The sequence below is a fragment of the Meles meles genome, chromosome 19, assembly GCF_922984935.1.
Source record: "Meles meles chromosome 19, mMelMel3.1 paternal haplotype, whole genome shotgun sequence".
In the NCBI taxonomy this organism is placed as follows: Eukaryota; Metazoa; Chordata; class Mammalia; order Carnivora; family Mustelidae; genus Meles; species Meles meles.
Genome location: NC_060084.1, coordinates 26,195,578 through 26,203,956, shown reverse-complemented (window position 1 = coordinate 26,203,956; position 8,379 = coordinate 26,195,578). Strand labels below are relative to the sequence as shown.

Sequence of the window (8,379 nt, the reverse complement as noted above, 5' to 3'; positions counted from 1 at the left end):
GAAAGAAGTCAGTTGTCAAGGAACTATTTTTCCTTCGTAGTCCCTCAGAGTTGCTTTTAGAAGGCGGAAGGAGATAGAGGATTGTGGAATGTGAGGTACGCGAACCCGGTGTCAAGGAAACGTGGCGGGGTAGGGTCAGGGGCGTGAAGACCTGGCCCCGCCCCCTGGGGGACTGGGAGGAGTTACAAGGGCAAAAGAAAAGTGGAGAAAGGCGCGGAAGGTGGCGTGGCTAAGGAATTGCTTACCTCGAGTCCTGAGAATGTCAAATAGATGTTGGCCAAGTGCAGGATAATATTAAAGCAGCTGACCCTTATTGTGTACTCACTGTGCTAAGCGCCTTATACGCATCATTGCTTAATTATCAAGGGAGTCGCTACGAATACACCACGTTACCTCGTGGGATGCAAACCAGTGCTCTCTGGAAAATGTATTACTTTCAGTGCACTAGCAAACCAAAAGTCTGAGCATTAAGATAAAAGCAGAAATTAATAAAATTAAACAAAATAAAGTTGGGTTGGTTGAGTTGAATCAATAGCTGTTTTAAATCAATATTTAGGACAGGTTTAAAAAGACATAAAATAAGCTCTGATATTTCACGTGTGGAAGAAATCGCGAATGTTGGAGACCAATCGCTCCTGAGCATCTCCTCAATATTATGCGGTGTGCCCAGGCCTGTGCTGGATATTGTGGCTGCCAGAAAAGGAGTTTGCTGTTAACATCTTCATCAAAACCGCTTAAAATAGCTAAGATCAGTTGAGCATTTTTTAGGTGTCAGGCACTATACTTTAGTAGAAGAGCTTTAGCCTTCACTAGATCATTTAATCCTCACAGCAACCCTGTGAACAATCTAACCAGAATTTCCAGACATGGTGTGGGGTGGGAGATGGGGGGTGGAATATATGGATCTTATTAGAGTAGAAAGTCAAATTTTTTTATATGAAATTTATTTTTGGATGACTTCTGGGGACTCTATACACTTTAGGCCAGTGAACAATTTATCCCTTGTTATTAAAATGTTCAGGAATCCTGCTTTACCTCTTCCATCTTCTGATGGCCCTAGATGTTCCTTGGCTTATGGCACCTTCACTCCGATCTCTCCGCCGTCTCTCTTTTTTTTTTTTTTTTAAGATTTTACTTATTTATTTGGCACAGAGAGAGAGAGAGAGATCACAAGTAGGCAGAGAGGCAGGCAGAGAGAGAGGGGGAAGCAGGCTCTTGCTAAGCAGAGAGCCCGATTCGGGGCTTGATCCCAGGACCCTGAGATCATGATCTGAGCCAAAGGCAGAGGCTTAACCCACTGTGCCACCCAGGCACCCTCTCTCCACCAACTTGACATAGATTTCCTCTGTGTCCTCTCCTCTTATGAGCACACCAGTCATTGGACTTAGTGTCCACTTTGAATCTAGTAGAACATCATCTTGAGAATGCATCCACCAAGTCCCTCTTTCCAAATAAATGGCCTTTTCTACGTTCTGGGTGACATGAATTTTGAGGGGACACTATCCAACTCACTATATACCTCATCAGAGAGGACTTCTTTGACAACCAACCTGGAATGGCACCCCTCCAACCCCAACTATTTGTCCCCTACCCCACTTTATTATTTTTTTAATAGAATTTGTCATCACTTCATCATTTGTATTACTTATTGCTATCTCCCTTCCCCTGATTTTGATCTTCTGGGAGAAAGAATTTGGTCTGTCTTGCTTATAAGTGTCTTCCCAGTACCCAATCCAAGTGTTTGCATAAAGTGGGAATGCAGTAAGTATGTATTGAATCAGTGAATCAGGGTCATGAACCTGTGGTCCTGGTCATTGCAGGCCCAGCACAGGCTCTGTCTCTCCTGGCCTCAGTAGCTCCACACCAGCCAACCAATAGAAATCTCCTTCCACTCTGAATTGGAGCTCGCCTATCCCATTTGCCGGCTCACATTCCTCTCAGTAACAGTGCATTCTTTTTTTTTTTTTTTTAATGTTTATTTGACAGACAGAGATCACAAGTAGGCAGAGAGGCAGGCAGAGAGAGAGGAGGAAGCAGGCTCTCCGCTGAGCAGAGAGTCCGACGCGGGGCTCGATCCTAGGACCCTGGGATCATGACCTGAGCTGAAGGCAGCAAGTGTGGGCCCAAGTGCCTTGAACAGAGAGCCAGTCAATGAGTGAGCTGATGGAGAAAATGAATGTTTGCTTCTCCTAACTACCCATTCTCAGTCAGCGTCTGCCTTAACTGTGTTCAGTTGTTTCTTATGTTGGGATTCAAAGTTGATTGTGATTATGGCCTTGGCTACAGTAAAGATGATTTGTTCAAAGGTTTGGAGAATATAAATTAGTGAGTTGGCTCCACTGTAGACTTAATTTTGGTGTGCAAACTTCTCAGGTGCAGACTGTGTCTTCTTCTGCGCATGTGTCTCAGCACTTACGCATCATGGCAGGCACACGATGACCGAATGGATGGATGGATGGATGAGTAGAGCAGAGCCAAATGCTCATCTCTGACATTAACTTTCGTTTCAAAGGTAACACTGACCAAGTTAACCTAAAACTGCCTCTCACAGAAAAATGCATTAAACACTATAATTCTTTAAGACTGCTTTCCCTTCATCAACATGAAGTCATGTAATGACAAAACACAAGAAAAATCTTGCTAATGAGTTGCTTCCTTCAATGATTCCTATAATCAGAATGGGGTGGATGAGTCAGTTAAAAAGGTAATAAATAGAAAGGAAGCAGAATTTACTGACACAGTAAAGGGATTCCAATCTGGGTAGTGGGTGAGGAAGCTCAGATGATGCGAATCAGGCCATTAAGTGTTTCAGAAGAGGTCAACATTATTCTAACTATCATCAAATGAGATACAAGATAGGGATGGTCTTGAAAACCTCATTACTACTGCAAGGGGCTTAGTTTGTTGATCTGAAATTTGGGTAAAACCATTGTAGAAGTAGGAACTAGTGCTTGACCATCCCAGAATCTTGGACCACGGATGTATCACAGTCCTGAGTTTAGATAGGTTACCTTGGTAGGATGTCAACCCACACAGAGATGAAGACAAGTAAGTCAAACCCATGATATCAGTAATCCATGTCAACGTGAGGAGTAAGCTTCCGATTTTTGTGACATTTCCTTATTTAAGATAACTTAATGTATTGGAGAATAGGATACTTTGAATTTCATTTGAAATGCTTAAAGGAATGTGAAATTAAATCTGTGAAAAATGTTGTAGACACTTTAAGTTTATAAACATTTACTGTTTAAAGATTTTGACTTATTGAATCTATGAGTTTAAGTATGTTTGCATTTGAATGCTTAGGAAGACTTCATCTGATTTTAGGTCTTTTCTTTTAGCTATTGGAAATGTTTGTAGAAATCAAACAGATTAAATATATGGTTGATTTTGAAATGTCTAAGAAAACTAGATTAAGTGTACAAGCAATATTTACAGTTTAACCCATTACGTTTTGAGTTGATTGAGCATCAATCAAGGAATAAGCAAAAATGTTTATATATAAAACCAACTAGTTGGTAGTTAGAACAAGAGTTGGAAATCAATCTTAAGAACACAAAGTAGATTTTAAATGTACAGCTTTAATTATTAGGATATTAGAAACACCAGTAATTGTAAGCATCCTCTTCAGTGTACAGAGGCTCTGGTCAGACACCAGAACGCAGTGGACAGTGTTTGCTCATGTCAAAGCCCAGAAACTCTGAACACTGGCCTCTGAGAGACACAAGGGACTTGCTACACACTGGCAAGGCAGAGTTTATGCCTTACTCCTCCTTGCTGATCGGGGTGGGAAGGCATAGTAATGAGGGGAGTAATTGTGCCTGAAGAATCCCTTTAGCTCGGAGCAAAGATGGAAGACTGCCTTGGAAGTGGGCGTTCAGTTGGTGGGTGAAGGACCATGGCTTGCCATCACCAGTGGTTATAGCCAAAGACCATCAGCCCTGACGACATCAGTAAAAGATCCAATGGTGGGCAGATAAGGTTCCTGCTCATCCGAAAGTGAAGTTCAAGTGGGACTCTGTTGGGCCTCTGCGCATTATTGTTGTTTTTAAATTTTATTTTTTAATTCACATACCGGAAAATGTACTCTTTTGGGGGGCTGTACAGTTTTGACAAAGGCACTGAGTCACATAACCATCGCCATATTTAGGATACAAACAGTTCCATCAACCCCCAAATGTCCTCCTGTTATCAAGCCCCCCCAACCCTGTCCTGGCCATGCCGAATCCCTGGCGACCACAGGTGCGTTTTCCATCTTACATTTTGCCTTTCCCAGAATGTCACAGAAATGGAATTACTTAGTAAGTAGCCTTTTGAGTCTGGCTTCTTCACTTAGTACTATGTGTTTCAAATGCACATTTTAAAAGCTTGCTGAATATTCCTCAAAGTGCTGCTCATCCAATCTATACCCACCCCTCTGCCCAGGGATGTTTTATAACATTTGCCAGGCCCTCCCTGCTTTCTTTTTTTTTTTTTAAGATTTTATTTATTTATTTGTCAGAGAGAGAGAGCGAGAGTAAGCACAGGCAGAGACAGAGAGAGAAGCAAGCTCCCCGCCGAGCGCAGAGCCGGAATGTGGGACTCGATCCCAGGACACTGGGATCATGACCTGAGCCGAAGGCAGCCGCTTAACCAAATGAGCCCCCAGGCGTCCCACCCTGCTTACTTTTGAAGGCTTCCCTACAGCGTATCAAACATATTAAAAGGTAGCCATTTTTCATATTTAAGGTAACTTTTTTCTTTCCTTTTTTAAAGATCTTTAAAAATTGCTTTTAAATGATTTGATTTGGTGATTGTGACACTTCACTACCATAAGAGAAATATTTTTTAAAGCAAATAACAATGAAGCTCATAGGATTGGAAAGACAGATAATTGCATTTATTAATTTTTTATTTTGTAACTTTCTTATGTGAGCGCCAACACTTTTTTTTTTTTTCAGGTTTCAAACATTCCTGCTTTCCTGGAAAGCTCAAAGACTCTAGGCACCAAGTTCTGAGTGCCTGACAGAGTCCCACAAGAATTCCACGGCTAAAGGCATCACAGTTCCAACCTAGACCAGTGAGAGAAGGGAAGAGAAGCCTGCTTTCTCTGAATCATGGCAATGTCCTAAGACAAAACAAAACATATGGCACAATTCCTTTTTAAGGTTTTATCTCACAAACACAATGTACCGCGTAAAAATATATGTGCAAATGTGTTCACTGCGGCATATTGGTAATAGTTCTGCCAAGAGTCTATCATCGGTAAGGACTGCTTCGCCTGCGGCACGTCACACACCGGAACACCACCCAGCCACGAAACACAGGTGAGGTATATCATCTGTACGTGCTGACGGTGAAACTGTCACAACTCTGGGAAAGCACAAGTTGCAAAAAAAAAAAAAAAAAAAAAGACGTACAGTTTGATGACATTTCTCTAAAAATAAAAATTGTCATTTTTTAACTTCATAAACATGAAGGGAAAAAAAATCGCAAGATATACGCCAAATTTAACCATAGCTACCTCCAAGAGAGGAAAGAAATTTCGTATGTGTTTGTGTGTGGCGGGGTAGGGGTGGGCGTTAGGTGGGGGAAAGCATTCATGATTGACTTTTAGGTAACATTTGCATTTTTTGCCGGGAGCATATAGTACTTTGGTAATTAGAAAAGTTAAACAAATATTACTTTAAACAGCCCAAACACAAAGCAGGAGCACTGAGATGAGAATTGATATTCTGGATTTCCAAGCACGCTGCGGATGAGCCTTATAGACTGTTTTTGGGTAAGCAGGTCTCCTGTCCCCTTTTCTCAAGGTCAAAAAAGCTTAAGCAAGAACTCTTCCTTTCCCTTTATTCCACAAACTCTCTCCCACCCAACAGTAGTCATCGACAAAAAAGAAACTTATCTGAAATGCTTGAGAGGTTTCTGGAAAACAAGACTTTGCCACGGGGAAGTTAAAGAGCACCTCGGTTGAGAAGATAATCGGGGAGCCAGCATTCAAGTTCTGCATGGCATCTAAGAAGTCCCGAGCCAATCAACATCTACTCTGCAGAGACCCTTCTCATCTGGGAAGGTTCTCAAATGCCGACAGGTCAACACGGAGTGATGGGCTAGGTAGGTAACGTGCACACACGAAGCACCATGTCTGTAGGAGCTTTGAGGATGGGAGACCACAAGAAATTTGCAGAGCCTTGAGTCAAAAGGGCCGCACGAGAGAGCCTGCTTGAGAAAACCAGGCCAGCGGTGGTGCTGGAAAGTCCCAAGTCCATCCACTCGGTGTCCTGTTGGCCTTACAAAGTCTGCTGGCAGCTGGCCTGTGGGCCCTCGTCGCTGGTGTCCGGGGCCAGGCACTGTCTCGGGCTCCCACACCTGTGCAACTGCTTGGATACGACAGAGGCTGCTCCAAAGGACACTGTGACGCCGTGATGACCCTGAGGGGCCTCTTTGCTTTCCCCCCACAACTGCTTCAGAAACTGTGAGTGTCCACACCTGGGTTCCCACAGTCACCTGTTCAGGACAAGCAGCAAAGACAGAAGAAGGAATGTTGTGGGACCAAGTGGCTTTTGTGGGGAACTAGTGGGCGCCCCTGAGCTGCGTGGGCATCAGGGTCTGCCCGGCTCTCTTGCTTTCTACAGGCTGTGGGAGGACATAGGCCACAGTCAGAGGCAAAGCTGGGTGGCCACCAGGTTGTGGCTGCTTTCAGCTCCCTGTGGCACAGCTGTCCTGGGACGGCAGGCCTGAGGGAGCCAGGGAAGACTTGTTTGTAAAGCGGGTTTCGTCTTCACATAACAAATACACCCGGTGCTTCCACTGCACTCACAGTCGTGTGGGCCACAATTCCTTCCAGCTCATGGGCGCTTCTGAATGCCACGAGAAGCAGCCCTTGTTCTGGACCTGAGACCCTCTGACCCCTTCCCTGCTGCAAGACTGCATACTCAGGCAAGCTCCATGTTAAGATGCTTTTCCAGAAGGAGCACAGGGAAGGTGGGGGATGGGGAGATGGAACAAACTATAGAGACACCGGCAATAGGAAAGCAAAGAAGGGACTAAGGCATCTCCTGGAGGTCACCAGAGGTGACATCTATCTACCGCCTCGTCACTGGGTTAGAAGGAAAGGTCAAGGCAAAACACGGCTCTCCTGGCTCACTCGGTCTACTTAAGTCACCTGCGGTTTGCCCCATTCTCAGGAGTAGTTCACGATACCTGTTCAACTGCTCATCTCTGGCCAAGAGTGTCCTTCAAACGGGCCCTTCTCACCGCTGGGACTCCCCCTGCTTTCCTCTGGCTAGAACCTGGCACGAATGTTCTTCTTCATTCAGTCCTCTGCGGCCACGGGTCTCGGTTAATGGCCCCTTCCACACTGAAAACTCTCCATACATTTCTTTTAAAACCTTTTATTCAATAATATATACTTTTAAAATTATAATATGTAACTGCCCGTCATGCCGTAGATTGCCCCCGTGCCCCCACTGTGGAGTCTGTGGTCGGCTAGTTAACGTGGTCTGCTGGTGGCCACAGGCCGAGTCAAGGGGGAGCAGGGGAGCAACAGTAACCCACGACCATTTTGCATACCCTTCACATTTCCCATGCTTTCTGGGTCAGGAGGAAGTCAACAGGAAGCCAAAGGCGTATGAACCTTTTACATTCAGAAGTGAGGTTTGATATACGGTGGTGGGCTGCCCTTCGGTTGGTCTGGTTCGTGCTGGCCAAACCTGCCACCATTTTGTGTCTGCTCACGGAACGTGATCTCTCTACACACGTTAAGACGTTTTGATTTGGTTCTTGTTCTGCTTATGGAAAAGTGGGAGGAACCGCAACAGACCTGGGGAAAGAGATGGGAGGAGGGGAAAGATGGCATTAATCAATCTGACCCAGAGTGAGGACAGGCCTTCACTTGCCTGCGGCTTCCTTCTCTGTAAGAGTGCTGGGAGCAGTGTGCAAGTTGGACTTTCCCATGCCACTCAGTGGAAAACCTAATAAGAGCTAACTTTATGGACTTTATGGTCTCAGGTTTCAGCAATACCCTCTTCCTTCCTCTTGTGATTGCCACTCACAGAGGCTGTCTTAGGCATGGCCTTCTGGGAGAGCAAGGGGAAAACTCTGGACATGGCATGTGTTCCCCAGGTCTCCTTCCCACCTCTTGGGTCCAGAACACAGATTTAGAAGCACCATGGGCTCTGGACCATTCTCTGCCAGCCAAGCGACAAGCTCAGCAGTCCAACTCCAGATCCCCATCAGCCCTGACCCAGTTCACTGAGGACATCTCGGGACTAATAATCAGATGACTGTATTTACGCTGGGGAAGCACCAACTCCACTAACAAACAAAGAGCAAAAAGGGAGCTCAAATATTTTTAACTCTCTCCTGGGAGCAGCGGTGTGGCATGGCCTGAAAACCCCG

General features: G+C 45.0%; 1 protein-coding gene across 3 annotated transcripts in view; it reads right to left on the bottom strand.

The window, feature by feature from the left end:
- Positions 1–3,621: 3,621 nt before the first annotated feature.
- CSNK2A2 (casein kinase 2 alpha 2) overlaps positions 3,622–8,379 on the bottom strand; it is a 42,243-nt gene continuing 37,485 nt past the window's right edge. For 2 of the 3 annotated variants that reach the window (XM_045987745.1, XM_045987743.1), the window contains one exon: positions 3,622–7,801. The gene's annotated coding sequence lies outside the window, so the exon portion shown is untranslated. The remainder of the gene's footprint in view (positions 7,802–8,379) is intronic. The other variant, XR_006816214.1, reaches the window with a different exon arrangement.